The sequence below is a fragment of the Malaclemys terrapin genome, chromosome 11, assembly GCF_027887155.1.
Source record: "Malaclemys terrapin pileata isolate rMalTer1 chromosome 11, rMalTer1.hap1, whole genome shotgun sequence".
NCBI lineage: Eukaryota > Metazoa > Chordata > Testudines > Emydidae > Malaclemys > Malaclemys terrapin.
In genome coordinates, this window is record NC_071515.1 from 41717214 (window position 1) to 41735622 (window position 18409).

Genomic DNA, 18409 nt, shown 5'->3' on the forward strand with positions numbered 1-18409 from the left:
CAGCAGCTCCAGCGCTCCAACAATAGAGGCATCGAATCGCTGGAGATCAGGGGCAAGGCGCTCACTCTGGGCCACTTAGAAATCTCCCCAGCAGTCCCGCTGGTGCTTTGGGGGCTCCGGGATATTTCAGAGAAGGCTTTTCCCGGGTGACTTGAACACATACACATTTACATGTCAGTGCCCGGGGCTCCTTGGTCGCACCCAGGGTAAGCCTACTTCCCGTTTTGTTTAGGCAAGGGACAGAAACGCACGCGCATCCCATTTTACTCCAGAAGTTCCAGGGCAGAACAAGAGATTCGAGTTGCCGTGACACAGCACACAATGGATAGGATCCTCATTCCTGCCCATTCTGATGACACGTACCTTTCCTGGGGATGTAATAAGCGAACCACCCACGTTAGGCTATGTTACTTTCACCGTCCCTAAACTTTTACAAAAAGTTTGATTTGATTTTTATCGAGATCTTTTTCACGCATGATTTGTATCTTTGATTTAGGAGTAATTTGAATAATAAAATTCAGAAACGAAATGGAAGTCAAAGGTACAATTTTTAAAGCAATTGAACGCGCCGGTGTTTCCCTTTCCCGTTCACATAAATTATTCCTCCACGTATTTTGAATATCCAGAATGATTCGTTACATTGCAAAACAGTTAGTAGAAAGTTGGATTAAGTTCCTATACGGAATCCATACCTCGGATGCCATAAACTCTGCATGGATGGAAGCAATTGACTTAAAAAATCGAGGGGGAATTTCTAGTTTCCGGAACAAACAATGGGCAGAATAATGAAATGTTGCAGCAGTAATATTCTGTACAAATAATTAGTGTTCAAACTCGGAGCATTTCGGTCTCCTGAAATGTATTCTTAATGAAGTGATGTCCAGAGCTGTCATTAAAAATGCAGGACTGGAAGATCAAAGTACAATATTTATTTTAGAAATTTGTTTCAGTTATCAGGAGATACAGGTATCAAGGCCAAATGTCAATTCAGTTACACAAAGCACTATTTTCATGAGCAATGGGCTGCTGCTACATCCTAATGTAAAGTAAAGAGACATCAAAGATCAGGAACAATACACGAACCAGCCCTTAAAAGAGGCAGAATTGACTAGGGTTCCACAACCACAAAAAACCAAAACCCACCCAATGTGGGGGTAGAAGAGGGTCAATCCAAACAGTTATTATCTGGGTTACAGAGCTAATACGTATGCTGCGGTATATACGCAGATGAAACATGACTCTTCTACGTAAACCCCAAATTCCACCGCATAACGACTAGGCTGTACTAGTGGAACGGAGTTTTAAAGCAGCAATGGCTAAGGCCAGACCTAGCTGGGAGACGGGCAGCTGTAACTTGTCCCAGAGTGTGTGTATTTCTCTCCCTGGGGATGGCTGCAGCCTGGTGTAGGGACCACAAAGAGCAGCAGCAAAGCGAGCCCTGCAGGAGGCGATCTCCCGGACCAGCAGAAGAGTGGAGCTGTGGGGGTAGTGCGCATTCACACGTCTTCCCCAGTGAGCAGAGAGAACCGTGAACCAAGGCGATCTGTGGAAAGAGAGGAGAGGTGAGGGATTGTCCTGTAGCACACCCAGAGATCAGGCACACTAGCAGTGAGTTAGCTTCAAACAGTACATTGGGGGCAGGCATTTCCATGGAGTGAGACTCCACGTGTCAACAATATACCCCACGTACTTCATAAATAACCTCAGTGGCGGTCCCTGCACTGCCCTGCCCAGGCAGGTTGGTCAGGGCTCTAGCAGCCTCTTCCAAAGACAGCTTCACCCTCACTCCACAAAACCCCTCCTGTCTTGTCTGAAACGCTCGCATTTCCCACCTCTGTCTCACACCGTGTTCCTGCTTTGTTAAAGGTGCTTCAGGCTACTGGGCACTGGAACTGTGAGAACAGCACACAAAGCTAGCGAAGGGCATCTGCCAATATCCTCAGTGATCTACAACAAACTATTCCTCAGCAGGCCTTTGAAATCCTGCTCCAACAGAAAGCTCCCATTGTTCCCAACCTTCAGTGTGGAAGAGATCAAACTTTATCCTCTCCAGCTGGAAAGATTACTCACCCCTCCCCCTGCAATCCGATATCCTCTGCGTTACCTTTGAGGTTTGAAGAGGTTTGTGGGTTTAAAGAAAAGTCCAGGGTACAAGAAGCAGTTGCTCTTTAACTCCTGAACACCTGACCCTAGAACATACTGCCTGTGGTAAGTCAAGCCCAGTGACAGAGCTCAGAGGGTTTGGAGAAACTGCTCCAGAAAGCAAGTTCTGCCCTAAACAAAAGCATTTATAAATAAAAGGAGAGTTTAGTAAAAGTTACTTTCCTTTGTCTACTGCTAGTGCCCTGTCTCTCAGGCTAGTGCCAGTCAGGAGTGTCCTGAAGGAAGGTTCAGAGCAATGTACTCCGACTGGCACAGTTGCTGGGGTCAGTCCCATATTTTAATATTATGTTTACAACACAGGCTCCATTTCATAATCAGGCCTGTCACTTTAACAGATACTGCTTCAAGAAGACCTGAGGATGCATTGAAAGAGGAGCAGGAGGATTCAAAAGTGATGGGTCTACAATGGTCAAAATACCACTCTTTGGAGGACTGAACCTAACGAAGTAGCAATTATAGCTTTTTTTAAAAATAGAAAATTATGCACGCATAATATTGACAGTACTGGAGGCTGCAACCCTAAGAACAAACAGAGCATAGTCAGCAGCTGCAACCTTGAGCTGCAGAGAAAGTGAATAGGGAAGTATTATTTATCCCTTCACAAGAACCAGGGGTCAGACAATGAAATTAATAGGGAGCAAGTTTAAAACAAACAAACAAACAGGAAGTACTTCTTCACACAACACACAGTCAACCTATGGAACTCATTGCCAGGGGATGTAGTGAAGGCCAAAATGTGGTGACGACACAGGAAAGGAAACAGAACGCTAGGTCTGTGGTAGCTAGAGAGCTTCAAAAGCCTCAAGCAGAAAGCCTCCCAGGAAAACTTTCCTGGGGTTTTTATTTCTCTCTTTACTTTGTTTACAACTCTTTTTAGTGATTACATTCCTGCACATAGAAAAGCTAGGCAGTATACATGCACATAAAATAACGAACCCATCTCTTGAGCGCGTGAATGCCAGCTGCGAGGAAACAATCAAATCAGCCAAATAAGTTTCCCAAACACAAACGCTGAATTGAAGGTCACTCCTGCCTCGTTGCCAGGGGAGCAGTTTGCCGCGCCCGTGGGCTGGCGATTCGAGAGCTATGCATTCCTACACCAAAAGAGTGACTGGGTCCAAAAAAGAATTAGCTGATTCACAGAGGATAGGATATTAGCCAAGATGGTCAGGGATGCAACCCCATGCTTTGGGTGCCCCTAAACCTCTGACTGCCAGAGCTGGAACTGGGTGACAGGGGATGGATCACTGTCCTGTTCTGTTCATTCCCTCTGAAGCATCTGGCACCAGCCACTGTTGGGAAGACAGAATACTGGGCTAGATGGACCATTGGTCTGACCTAGTATTGCCTTTCTTATGTTCTTAAGATATTCCAGAATAGCTCCCTGCGTGGACATCCTATTCAGGGACAAAACTCCCTTTTTTCTGGATAATTACTCTACTTTTTTAGAAAGAGCCTTCACATTTTCCCCCTATATGGGTAGGCTCTGCTTCTCAGCCCACCAGGATGAAATATCCACCCCCATATCTGACACAGGCACAACACAGTAATGACAGACCCAGACAAACTATTAATAATTGTTAAAAGCATCCCCAATTGTAACACTAGGATACAGTATGGATTGGAGAAAGTCTAATGAGGAAATGGAGTCCTCTGTTCACATTTTTTTTGTACATTAGCCTACAGGGTTTGTTTACAAGATCTGGCTATCCGGCAAACAGGTTTGATGCAGTTGTACCTCTAGAGCCTTAACTGTGTGCAATTTGCATCTTGCGATGGGACAAAAATAAAAGCGAGACTAAAGTGTTCTATAAAGTCTCTTGAGTCCACTTAAACATGACACATTTTTCCTTCAAATAAAGGAAAAGCACTAACACATATCGAGACTGACACAGAGCAAAAATATATTGAGGATTTTGAGGCTTGCATTATCATTTTCTAACCAAGGTTTGAATTTAACATGGTTTAATGTAGTGTTTCCCAAACCTTTTAAAGCTAATCTGCCATTCAAGAAAATAAAACCATTTGTACCCCTGCTACAACCTTGTCATGTGTTGTTAACGACCTAAACATTATAATATATACACCTTCTGCATTATCCTTGGCTAGTCTTTTATTCTCCCTCTCCTTGCCTTTTGGAAACATTGGTATAGATTTTCATAATATGATACTTCCTCTCATTTTTTCCACACTTTAATGAGCAGTGAAAGAGTTAACATTTAAAATATCATCACTAGCATCCAAGTTAGAGCCCAATGAAATTTATGCCAGTCTCTTCTCGAAGCTATTGTTTCAAGCTCTCTGGAAACTCAGGTCGACATTGCTACATCGGTTATACCTGCTTCACATTTTAAAGATTTTCTTCACAACCATAACAGCTAGGAATTTATTGAAAGAAAGAAAGAAGCAAGCAAGTATGTTGAGACTCTAGACAGAAATCAAGAGATCTGTCTGTTGATGTCTTTCTTGTCCTCACATTTTAGGAAACACTGGATAAAAAACATGATTTTTTTAGCTGCATGATTAGTTTGGGTGAGATTGATAGGGATCATTTCATTTTACAGGCACAGATAAACAAACACTAACCATCCACTTATATTTAATTATTCACTATGTAATGTGGTTATGTCTTAACAAGACAGCAAATGTAAGATCTAAAAACTGGATCTGCATGGTAATTCATTTTGGTTACTTAGTACATTTATTGACAAATTACACAGCTGTTTATGTTGTCTCTCAAAACTGCAAACAACAAAGTTTAAACGGAAATAACATATGATCAATCAGCACTTTAATATCAGGTGAATCATCTAGCTGTCAAACTGTATCAATTTGACTGAATCAGTTATTCAAACTTAATAATAAAACATACAATTGTTAATTGATGACCAAGTTATGTTACAAATGCCGAATGCTTGCTGTACCATACATTAAATCTGTTCTAATGACAACAGAGCTGCTTTCCAAATAGCCTGTTCTTCAAAGACTACTGAAGAAGAGAGCACATCAAATCCATGTTTTTTCTTGCAAGGTACAATAGCAATGTAACTTCAGCTACTGTACCTTGCACAAAATAAAACATGGTTTTGGTGTGATATAACTGCAGCAACTACAATTTACAAGAACTATCCCCTTCCACTCCCCCAAAATCTGCCCACCCCCCAAACAAAAACCAAACTAAACCAAAAAACCCAGCAGGACTGTGAGGGGCAGATCAGGGGAAAAGATGAATGGGAATCTGGTCAGGGGACCAGAAATGTGGTGGGAGGGAACCATTGTCTCAGAACAAAGGCAAAATAATTTGAAGGGCTACTTTTATACCTATCTACACCAGAGGTGAAAGTAAGCCAGTATGCTGTACCAGACTGGCTTCCCCAGGTGGCAATTTAAAGGGCCTGGGGCTCCCAGCAGTGGCTGGAGTCCCGGGCCCTTTAAATCACCACCCGAGCCCCACTGACAGAGCCCTGGGGTAGTGGCAGTGGGGCTTCAGCAGCAATTTAAAGGGCATGGGATGGTAGTGGTGGCCGGAGCCCTGGGCTCTTTAAATCGCCGCTGGTTCTGGCAGCGGGGCTCGGGCGGCGATTTAAAGGGCCCGGAGCTCCGGCTGCCGCTACCACCCGGGGCCCTTTAAATTGCCGCCCGAGCCCCACTGCTGAAACCGGCGGAGATTTAAAAGGCCTGGGGCAGTAGCGGTGGCCAGATACCCAGACCCTTTAAATGGCCCCCAAGCCCTGGGGTTCCAGCCGACTCTGCAGCTGGTAGCTCTGGCAGTGATTTAAAGGGCTGCCACTACTGCATCCGGAGCCCAGGGCCTTTTAAATCAAGATTTAAAGGGCCCGGGGCTCCAAAGGCCTCGCCTCTTCCAGTTGGGGCCATGCCCCTTCTGATTGAGGCCCTGCCCCCTGCTCAGGACTCCGGCTTACCAGTAAGTCCTTTATGTTACTTTCACCCCTGATCTACACACATACTTACTTTCCAAGTAGCCTATTCTTTGGCTATATCTATAGCCAAAGAATAAATATTCTTATATATATTGCTAAGGCAATCATGCACCTGAATGCTGGTAGGTTTAAAGCTTGCATGCTCCTTTCCACACCAGTCAATCAGGGCACAGGAAAGCTTTCCTTATCAACCAATGAAGAATTTTATAATTTACAAAAATGTACAAATTATTTCCCGAGTCTGGGAGTCAGAGTAATTTAAGAAAATAAAAGAGCCCATCTTGACCATGACTCCAAATCAGCTCCACAACTTCTGGAACGTCCAGCAGTGCGGCCAGACACAGGGCAACAAGAAGCCAGCTAGGAAGCATATCACATACCCAGATGTTACCAGAGAACACATTCCAGTGCTCAGTATATGGGTACTGCAGCTGTCAAGCAATCTCTGTGTGTAGCCACTGGTACTAACTAATATTGGGACACATGTGGTTACCACCATTTGTCCGGTTAATAACAGGGGATTGTAAAAAGTACTAGTCCCCTCAAACTCCTCCCGGTCAGCATTTCAGTTCAGGGCCCCCAAAAAGGTTTTTGTGAAGTATCGGTCAGATTTATGAAATGATTGAACTCCTCTTCTCCAACTGGACAGCTCTTTACAATGTTTGATTTTTAAAACTGCTCCATTTAGAAAATCTCCTACAAAGTATGTGTTGTGTCTTCTGTATCACATCATGTTCTAAAGTCTTCTTAGTCATTCGATGTAACACATAATAACTCAATACATAAGGAATGTGAAACATTAAATTATTCAATGTGCTGTAATGATAATTTTTAAAATTGTTTTTCTATAAACAAAACTACAAAATATATATAATGTTGAAGATTTATATAGCGTCTTTCATCTTCAAAGTGCTTTACAAGCATTAACTAAGGTTCACAGGCCCCCTGTGACACAGGGTTAGCCGTCGTCTCCCATTTAACAGATGGAGCAATCAGGGCAAAGGATTTAAGTGACTTGACCTAAGACACAGAGGGAGTCAGTTTCAGTGTTGGAACTAGAACTCAGGAATTCCTTGGCTTCTAGTCTGTATTCAGGTTACTAGATTGTACATCTCTTCTAACCCATTTTTCTTGATAAAAGATTTCAGCTACGGTTTGAAACATGGAACTCCAAAATTAATTAACAATGATAAGGAAGCATTTATTGAGAAATTTACCTATTACTACACCTGGCCTGCCATTCACGGGATGAAGCAAGCAGGATCATCCTACATTTCACTTAGCTCTTAAACTAGTCCCTATTGCTCAGCCCCAAACTGGGTTGGATGTTGGGAACTTCATAGGAAGAAACAGGCCATGGAGCAGCCAGCATAGCCATCACATGATGACTACTCCAGTCTAATGGCTGAGGTAGTTTCCATTGTCTAATAGTCCATCTCTGGCAGAAGGAGTGAAGGGCCTTCTGGCCTTCACCTCTTGGTCTAATCCTGCACCACCCCCAAATCCCCTGTATGACAATGGGCATCGAGCCCCAAATCCTACCCACCTTGAGCAATAGGAACCATACATGTTTTATGGCAAGAGTGCCCTCTGCACCCAGGGAGCAGAGGACAGGCTCTGCTTTTACAGGAACACATTTATTAACAAGATATGCTTTTGTAGTCCTCAGAACAGAGAATTAAGGCTAAACTGCGACTTTGAGAGACAGGTGCACTGGGAGGTGGAAAGGCAGAAGGGCAGCATCAGAGTGGCAGTGACTGGTGACATTCTGTCTATGGAGGGCAGATGCATTTAGGGCACTGGGGGAGCATGCCCCAGTGCAACAACTACATTTAGTCTTCCTGCTAAAATGACCCAGTGTGGTCATTTCAATTTCTATCCATGGGGATTTCTAGGGTGTATCTGAGAGCTGAATTTAACCCACTCTTTGTGTACCACAGTAGAACCTCACTAATTTACAATGAATGGGCGACCCATTGCAAATTACTGATATTTGTTTGCAAATTATCAAGTGTACAAATAATAAAAAAGGAAGGGATATTGCCTCAGTAAAGATAGTGTATGTCAACAAACTATCAAATGTAATTTTAATTTCTTATAATACTACACAATGTAGCTGTAAACGTATTGTAGTACATTTAATAACATAATGAAACCTTAGCAATAGGAGACCTGACGATAGCCCTGTAATTGTAATAGGTGTTGATTCTACTGTTGTTGAATGCAAACAATATATCTGGATTGTACTGTCAGTCCTAATCTCCTAGTCCTTAGGCCTTGTCTACACTGCATATGCCTTGCGGAACCAGTTATACCAGTATAGCTATACCAGCAAAGCCCCACACTGTAGACTCAGTATATGCCAACAAGAGTTCTTCTGCTGGCATAGCAACGCCACCTCCCTGAACAACATTAGCTATGTTGAAGGAAGCACTTTTATGTTGGCATAGTTGCATCTAAACTGGGGGTTTTCCTGGCATAGCTATGTTGGCTAGAAGATGTGGTTTTTCACACCCCTGATCGACATAGCTATGTTGACCAAACTTTGTAGTGCAGGCCTGGCCTTTGTCTGGAAGGGGCTAGGAAAACTATCAAATATCTTGTGATGCAGTGCAGTGACTCTAATACCAAAATGGCTCAGCTCTGTCTACAGTAGCACTCAAACCATTTTTAACACCAGTTGAGGGGAGCCAGGAAGAATCGGTGGTTGACAACCATGGTCAGCTTAATGGGGGCGGAGGGAATATTAAAGCACAAGGAGCCACTCACCACAAAATTTACCTTAAAATGAAGAAGCAAGAGAGGAGAAAAAGGAGTAGAGAATTAGAGTTCTGTGGTCATTTACATGCCAACATCTAAACTTAACAATGAAAGATTCCTCTCTTATTCAAAATGTCAGACTACAGGGCAAAACGCTGCAGTCTTATACAGTCAACATTCTCGCTGAATCCAATGGGAATGTTGCCTTAATAAAAGCAGAGCAGGGACCCATTCTTTGCTGCTTTTTTTTATAGCCATTGCTACACATGCTAAGTATATTTGGTACATTGAGTGATTCAGGAAGAAGCTCTTCTGTAGTGTCAATGATTCTTTTTAATGAGATATAGTTATCGGCTGATTTATGAAGTTCTCTTGCCAGTTTTCATTTAGTTGTTTCTAATTTAAGAATAAGATAATTTGCCTTCTAGAAGCAAAACAATGTTTATAAGGGAACAGAGTAAACACAAAATCCCTCTTAAATCAGAGGTTCAGAAATGCACATAGTGAATTTTGGAGTGGTTCTTCCTAACATCAACAGAGAAATTGATTCCAGCAATGTTCACAGCCCTGTCTATTAAATTCTACAGCAGACACCCAAGAGAAAGCATTACATTTACAGTTTTATCTAGTTTTCCATATTAGGCTTGTGTTACATTATCTGAAGAGTTTATATAGGGAGAGACAAAGGAAAATTTCTGCCTCAGTTTTCTGATATCCTTGTGACCTCCTCTGGTCGATCCTATGCTCTCTGTTAATTGAGATACCACTGCTGCTCCCTACTTTATAGTCCTAGCTGGGATTCTGATCACAGTGTCTATAAAACTAGCCACTTCCTCTGTTCACTGGTGCCATTCCAATCAAACAATCCTCAGGCGACCAATATTTTCGCTCACACACTGAGAGTAGTACCTTCTATAAGGCAGTGCATATGTATAAGTAGAGACGCTACAGCCTATTTGCAGTGCACAAAGCACCAGACAGGAAGGGGTGGAGCAAGCAGGGAACCTGGGCTAGGGATAGGACTGAAGCTGGCAGAAGATCCAGGGTTAGGGTTGGGGCTGACAATAAACCAGAATCCCTGGCAAGAAGCATGGAATGGGATGTGGTAGCTGGCTGGGCAGTACTTATCAGCTATACATAGCAGAAGCCCAGCTCTCCTGTAGTTAAGGTTGCACATCACTTTCTGTTTAAAGGTGGGCTCTTCTAAGTGATCTAAAATCTGCATGCTTAACTGGAGTATCTTGAAATGCAATATATCTCATGGGGGTGCTGGGTAATCCAAGTCTGAGGTTGTTTGAACATGGAGCTCCTGAGATATAGCCCTCCTTAAAAACCCAGAATTTTACAAAATCACCTGTTTCTTATCATGTGTTTCTGCCCATATCTGGGCCTTAAACTGTGGCTGTGATCCTCCCCAACTGATCTCAGTACCTTGGGATTTTTCTCCATTACTGCCTGGCACTCCTACTTTGGGGAGACGGGGTTATATTAAAGAAGTTATTCTTGGGGGCACATCTCCCTGGGTCCCCATGTGAGATGGGATCTAGGGGCCCTGCTCCTCTGAGGGGGTCTGAGCTCTTCTCCCTCTCCCCCAGGGGCAGTCTGAGCCCCTCTCCTTGCCCCTCATGTATGAACCTGAAACTAGGGGCTCGGCCCCTTCTGGGGGTGGTGGTGGTCTGAGCTCCTCTTTCTGGACCTTGTGTGTGAACCATGATCTAGGGGGCCCTGCCCCTCTGCAGGGGGGAGTGTTTAAGCCCTTCTCCCTGGCTCTTCCTGTGAGAGCCAGGATCTGAGGAGTCATCCTTCTGGGTCCGGAGCTGAGAACAGACATGCTTGCTGCATAGCACAGGTTCATAAGCACTGATAGCACAGCTACGTGTATGTGCTCTACACTCAAACACTGAACCTACTTTACTGAAACACACTTGCTAAATTTTACAATCCTTCCACCACATATTACAACTGCTTCCCCCTTATCCACAAGATTTCATCTAACACTATACTTGCCCTACCCATCATTAAATACACAGACCTTATATCCCACCTCACTGCTGACAAACCCCTATAGCAAGTTGACACCGGTATACTGCTACTGACAACCTGCGGAACTCAATGCTGAAATTAGGAATATTGGGTTCCTCAAGGTGCACAGGCACTTTTTTCTTTGATCACACACAAGGTGAGGGGCAGCAGGAAGAGGGGCTCACACACCTCTCCAAGAGGAGCAGCCCCCCAGATCTCTTCATATCACAATTACAGCTCTGCCAACCTTCTCTAACTAATTCCTCCAACATTCATACAGCTGAAATACAGTGAATGCAACTGGAGTGCATGCAGATAATTCTCAGGGCGTGCTGCCAGCTTCAGGTGGGGAAAAGTTAAGGTTGCACTGGCATGTATTTTAACTCTGTATTACTTCGTTTTCAGATATTTAAGATTGCATTACTTTAGTTCTTTATTTCCTGGTTTTCAGAGGTTTGAGTTTAGCTGAGCTCGAAATATTGGAAGGGCACAAGGCACTACAGGGCAACTTCAACTTTCTTAAACAAGTTTTTTGGCATTTAATTTTTTCCTTGCTAGCTTACTCAAACATTCCTAAAGCCATTATTTTATGACTTACTGTATATGAATTATTTTATAATCCACAATCTCACATCATGTGGAGCTGGATGGTTCAGAGGACTGGTAACTCGTTGTGGAGCTTTTCACAGGACTGAATTCAGGTCAGAGCAGTAGAGATGGAAAATCATTACCACATGACAGCTATTCAGTGGCCTCCCTACATGCAATGAATTTCAATCCTGTTACACATCACAATTTGTAGGCAGTTCCAGATGAACTAAGAATTGAATGGAGACTCATAGGATACTGAGAACAAACTTGTACTGCTACTTTTCATACTGCACTTGATCTGTGATCAAACAAATTTTGTGAGCCTAGGAATCACTTATCAAGTATTTTGTCCAAAATTCACCAAACACTTATTATTTTTAATAAAAATACCACCCCCCCCATCCTCTTATTTGAGTGATTCAGTCCAACTGCAGGCAGGGACTGTGTATTTTACTGCATATGGTCTATAAAACACCTACTATAATTTAGGCACAGTATAAATAATAGTATTTATATCTTTATCTAGGTATATCAGCTCTGGAAGGAATTTTTAAGGGACTAGCAGAAACAAAATTATATCTTTTGATCTTGTGATATCTGTGTGATTTTTTTTTGACCAGCCTAATTTGAAGGGGGAAAAGATGTTTATGTTAGAGGGATCCAGGGGTATCCTCCTCCCCTCCAGGCAATTTGTTTGAAAATGCTCGCCATTCAGTGTAACGTGGTACATTCAACAGGGGAAAAATCATCCCTAAAGGAATGAGTTTGCCACAGAAGAGAATGCATTCCATCAGAGAAAGCCCGATACCCCACCCCCAACACAAACAAATAGAAACACTGTGAATATGGTGGTGATAGCTATGTGATAAATTATGGAGCCGTATGATAATCAATATACAACATATATGTGGAAGTGATATCTCTGTGATAAATTGGAGAAGGATGTGATAACTTTATGTATCACATTCCTGTACAATTTCTCACATACCTATGATTTCATCACTTGCCCACTATTCCATCTCTCTGGAACACCAACAGCCACACCACTTGGCAGTACCAAACAACCACTATTTTTAAAATTAACCGCTCTCTGAAATATTTCCTCCTTCTCCATCCAATGCTGGAATTGCCCCCAAACTCACACTCACTCATGGTCTAAGACACACAAGATTCTATCCTAAACTGGTAACAGGTTTTTAAAATGTCATGGCTTTAAATTCCAATATCTTGTGGCTCTGCAAGGCTAGGTGAAAGAACATTTTCTTCTTGCCATCAGAAAGGGGAGATTTCCACCCCTTCCAATGGGACCCAGGACCTAGCCCGGAAGTCCTGATATCAGATTTTAATGCCATGGCAATTTTATGTTTAAAAAAGCTACTTACGTTATTTTTAGAGGTGTTTTACATTTTATTGCTCTGATTTTGCTTTGTCTTTGATCTTGTACATTTGGCCTCATGGTAGCTAAGTTACTAGTCTTTACAGGTGGAGTGATACAAAAAATAGTCCCAATATGTAAAAAAAATAATCTCCAAAGCATCTCTAAGAGAGTGTTTCTCTAACATACGTGGCATGTGGAACTTACATGATGATGTAATATGGCAAAAGGGCTTTATCACAGCACTTGTTAGGGATAACCTTCATAACTCACTTTAAGGCTACGTTTACACTATGAGGTAGGGGTGTGATTCCCAGCTCTCATCAAGCTAGTGCTGTAATAAGAGCAATGTAGCTGCAATAGTATGGGCAGCAGCATCAGTGACATGGACTGGCTGCCCCAAGTACACACCCGTAGGGTTCAGGAGGGTTTGTACTCAGAGTGGCTAGCCTGTGCCCATGCTACCATTGCTACAGTACTCTCAGAGGAGAGCTAGCATGAGTATGTGTATGCAAGCTGGGAATCACCCCTCTACCTCATAGTGTGAATATAGCCTAAATGTCTTCTCTTTGCTCCCTCCTTTACCCCAATCTTCCAGTCTTCTCTCTTTCATATTCTATTGTTTCTTCCTGCCTTTTATCCACTCCCATCTGTCTCTGTACCCCCATGATCCTGGAATCTACTCACTTTTCCATTCATTCACCAGAGATCACCAGCAATGCTTTGTCCATCTCAACCCCTAGAACTGTTTCCCTCTTTGCAACCCCAGAAACTGGATACTACAGTGAAAGGCTTTATAGGAAGACCTAAGATATAACAGAAATAGTTTCCTCTCTCAGAGATAACTTTTAGTGTGCTGTTCTGTTGAGCTCAGTGCAGCAGCACGAAGCAAAAATATGGCTGCCACTATCTCATGGTGCTTAGGGGAAGGAAGCCATCCCCACATTTGTAACCCATCCTCTTTTGAAATGAAATAGGAGATTGTAAAGTCATGGCCATTTTGATCTCAGATTCCCCCTTTTCAGTGAGAAGGAAGATGAGGCCTTTCTTTCCTCAATTCAGGGAGCTGATGCCAGTCATGTTTCCTGCTCCCCATGACTGAGTTGAACATAAAAGAGGAGCACAGCACAGAGTTAGCTGTAACACTGAAGATTCCTAGGAAAGTCTTCAAAGAGCCCCCCAGAGCCACAGTCTACAGTTCAAGAACACCCACAAAGAGAGAAGTTTAGCCTTTAACTCTGTCAAGTCAGCACCTATCATGAGCACTACAGTCATCTGAAAAATTCACATCACTATACTTTCATTTGGTCAGCAAAAGTTTCAGATATTGAATGAGAGCACCTTTTCTCTTTATCAAAGCAGTGCAAATATTTGTAACCTCTAGATTTCTGCCTGCAAATCAAAAATAGGCAACTTTGAAATGTAAAATATGTATGCACTAGCTACTCAAATTTCTCTCTGAAAAGAGGTAATATTATTGAGCTACTAGACAGTTTCTAATATATAAAATCTTATATATTTTACTCTCATTTGGTGGTTTGATGATAGGTGCTCTCACCTTCTGAAAATCTGGCCCATTTAGCATGTTGTAAGTTGGCCCCAAATCACTTGTCACTTTTGAAAATCATGCCTACCATACCCTCTTAGTCGTAAGATAATTTACAGATAGATTCTGAAAGAAATTGCTCTCTAAAAATTGTTGAAAATTTCCATCCTGAAGAGAAAATATGCAGAACATATTGAGACTTGAAGCTCAATAAAGGCAGAAGCTGAGTTTGTAACATACCTAGTTTAACAATCCATGGCTAAATACACACCCAAACAGTGTCAGTTAATGCTTCCAAATGTGGCCTCACAAGCCCTGTACTTGAACCAAAGGAGAATCTGCATTAGCCGTGTAAAAGCAGTATTGGTTCTTTGTATCCTCTTTGTAGGCCAGACAGTAATGTAGGTCTTTTCAATTAAATGGAGGTCCATATATATATATATATATATATACACACACACACACACACACACACACACACACACACACACTTATTGGAGAGGAGGATCAAGCTTTAAACTGTAAATCTCACACTATTTTCTCTCATTAATATGAAACCACACTACATTTTTCTACTACAAATTCTTCTGTGCATATATTTGTTTCAGTTTTAGCCCCAATTAATCTCTGTGTAGCATTATATGGAATATAATTCCACATTGTGAAGCATAGTGCAAAACCATGTGACTCTAGAATAAATCATTCTAGAAAGACAGACATGTTTTACCCCATCATTATTTTCTGTAGGCTTTTGTTACCTGTACAGAAAGAAGCCATACTTTCTGGGCTGCCTTAACTGAAATGATCTGTGAGCAGAGCAAATGAGATTTGCAAGATTTGTTTCTGTTGTCATTATTAAACTTCATACATGTAGCTATCTAGAGAACGTGTCGTGTTTCTCCTAACTTGAAAAGAGGTTTCTGTCTTATTGTTGCAATTTATTAAGGGCAAACAATCTGGGGCTTATAATAGGCCTGTAGGCAGAACAAAGCCCTTGTCAAATGGAAGGGGTGGCTGCTCAGCTGGGTATCATGTAAATGTGCAAAAAGAACTGTTCTGTTCAAAGACACTAGACATGCTTTTTAAATATAACATCTCTCATATAATTGAAGAGTTGCCATTTAACTGTTGTGTTGGAAATGTTAATTTTTAAAAAAATTAGCTCAAGAAAACAAATAGAGCTGCACTTGTATATTTTTGTAAGATCTCATGTTAAAAACAAAAACTCGTGTATCACTTAGGTTTGTATTAGATCTCTGAGTATTATATAAACCTAAAAAGGAAGCTCTATTGGCATTTTAGATAATTATATTATGTTTTTTAGGATAAGTTCATTGACTGATCTATTCATCTGGGCAGATTGTTTGAACCTTATCTGGTGCAAGTATGTCTTTTTAATAAAACAGGTCATTTTGACTTTTCCTTTGACAGACACTTGTGTCTCAAAAACCAAGTCAATTTCTCATTCTGCAGTTCATTTAAGATTTCTAATTATGTGATTCCTTTGCAAGGACTGAAATTAAAATACCAGATAAAGATAATGTAATAATAGGCATTTTGCTTGCAGTGGTCCACTTGAGCTGAAAGAGATTCCCCCCCACCCTTCTTCCTTTTGAAACAGATAATCAGGACAGTGTCATCAATTAGATTTTCACTTTAACTTTTACTAATGTTTCTGGACTTTACTACTTGGCAAAGACAATTGGGACAGATTTCTTTATTTTTTCCTCTGGCCTAAAACCCAACCCCCCCCCACGTCCCAAACTGTTACCACTGAAGAGTTTATTAAATGGCTGAAAAAGACAGCTGGTCCCACCATCTGTTAAAATTTTTCAGGGGCCAAATGAAACAGGTTACACCTTTAGCCATGCCAAGTCTTCCAATACCCCCTTCCTCTCAGAGCCTGCGGAGGGCTAATCTGAATTTCACGCTCTGATTTTGCTACTGCTAATGTCTGAGCTTCTTATGTGTGCTTATATTACTTCTCTTTTCAGTAACAAAAGCCATCCTCTCCTTTCAACCAAGTTCATTTGCAATCAATGGAATACTGGTTCTATAGTTTCCTTTGCAGAAAAGACTGCACCTTGAAGGAAACCCACAGAGAACTAATATCTGACTTTTTGGAGCAATAGAGAGGCGCAGGAGTACGTTTCTGTTGTTTTAGAACCACTCCTCTATAAATGCTAATGGAGGTAATTCATGTGTGCCAGCAAAGACATAGTCTGCAACACACTGCAGGTGTGAGGGGGTTGAAACAAAAGGGATGCTAACCCTAATGGTATTTCTTGTCATTAACAATTCTTTGATGTTCACACTCGAGGCTCTCTTTTATCTTGTAGTTTTTCAGCTATCTTTGTTAACATGCAGTGAAACTGAACCTTTGCTCCCCCACCCCCACAGCCTTTAAAGACATCTGCAAAATGTTTATGCAAGTTAGTTTCCATAGCATCTTTCAGTAACACAGTGAAGCAGAATGAGATAAAGCTTGTAAGGTTATTATTAAAACATCAGTAAGTTCTTATCATTAAGTTGAAGGAGCAGATCAATAAAAAGGAACACTTAATGTTACTTTAATAAGGATGAGTTTCCTGTAACAGAACTGGGGATTAACTTCAGTGTAACTCAAGTGGTGTTTGTAATACAGCAGCTCTGATAAGAATAGTTTATTTTACTTGAGCTCACTAAAAATAATTGCAAATGTTTCAACTGTATTAGATCAATAAGTTCCTATATTAAAAAGCTTTTATAATAGAGCAATTTAAGGACATTTAGTTTTATAGAAGGGAGGGATTTCTCTTTCGTTAAGCAGGCAGTGGCATTCAGCCAAGGAGCTGTAGGTGGAGTTTCTCCCCGTCCATCTGTCTTTCCATGACCTACAGATGGTAAAACACTGTTTTTAAAAATATACAACTTGGTATGATGACAGTAAAATGAAATGAACAATCAAGGCACAAAAGACATTGGTCTAAACTAATGTGCAGTATCTCCAAACAAATACTGTAGTACAATGCAGGAGGGTTTGTGCATGCTATGAACAGTGCCAGCATTTTGTTCTCATCTCATCAGTCACATCCTGTTAGATCAAGTCCCATTTTATCACTGTATGTTGCATTACATTGCAGTATGCTGTAATGTTAAATATATAACAAAATCAACATCCCTTTTTCAAAATGCTGATAACTATATTATCAGCTATCAAAACTGCAGGTGTTGTGAAATCTCTATGGAGAATTTACTTTTGTTGCTCTTTTAGAACTCAATGTCTAATTGATTAATTTAGTCAAATAGTAATCTGTGCCTGGATAGTATGGTGTATAACTCTGAACTGGGATATACATACAAGGCTTTGTCGCTATCAATGCTAAATATCAAGAAGTAGGTAGTAAGCAATGCTAAAGAACTATCATATTCATTATTTACCTGCTTTATACCTTATTTTACATGATGTATGAAGGCAAAATAATAACATTGCACTGAGTATTATTTTGTCCCAGGGTTTAGGTGAACAAAGTGATGGATTGAGTGCTCTGATCTCTGTTTATTGCAGCATAAGGCAGACTCTGAAACATTTATGGCAATTAGAAATATCACATTATCAGCAATTTCAAAAAATGAAAATGTTATTATTTTTTATTTTTGTTTTGTGGTGTGCCTAGGAGTGCCAGTTATGGACCTGGGCCCCATTGTGCTAGGTGCAGTGCAAACACTGAACACAAATACAGTCCCTCCTCCAAACACTTTACAATCGATGTAGGAAATGTTCTGTGATCGACGTCTTTCGTTGCTACATAATCTCCCACCTTAAATTGGGTAAATTTGGTGCTTACCAAAAAGAAGTACTAACACTGTCAGATATTGCATACACTTCCCCACATAGTTGTACCAAAACCTCTCATTCCTAATCTATATCATCCCTTCTGTTTCAGTCTTGGGCTACAACAAAGCACTGCCTTTTCAGCTAATTCCTGATTTGCAACAATCTTGCAATTCCAGTCCTGGCTCCCATATAAA

At 41.3% G+C, this 18409-nt stretch overlaps 1 protein-coding gene across 1 annotated transcript in view; it reads right to left on the minus strand.

The window, feature by feature from the left end:
- Nucleotides 1-914: 914 nt before the first annotated feature.
- MYO3B (myosin IIIB) overlaps nt 915-18409 on the minus strand; it is a 328398-nt gene continuing 310903 nt past the window's right edge. The window contains exon 37 of the mRNA XM_054043283.1: nt 915-1543. The gene's annotated coding sequence lies outside the window, so the exon portion shown is untranslated. The remainder of the gene's footprint in view (nt 1544-18409) is intronic.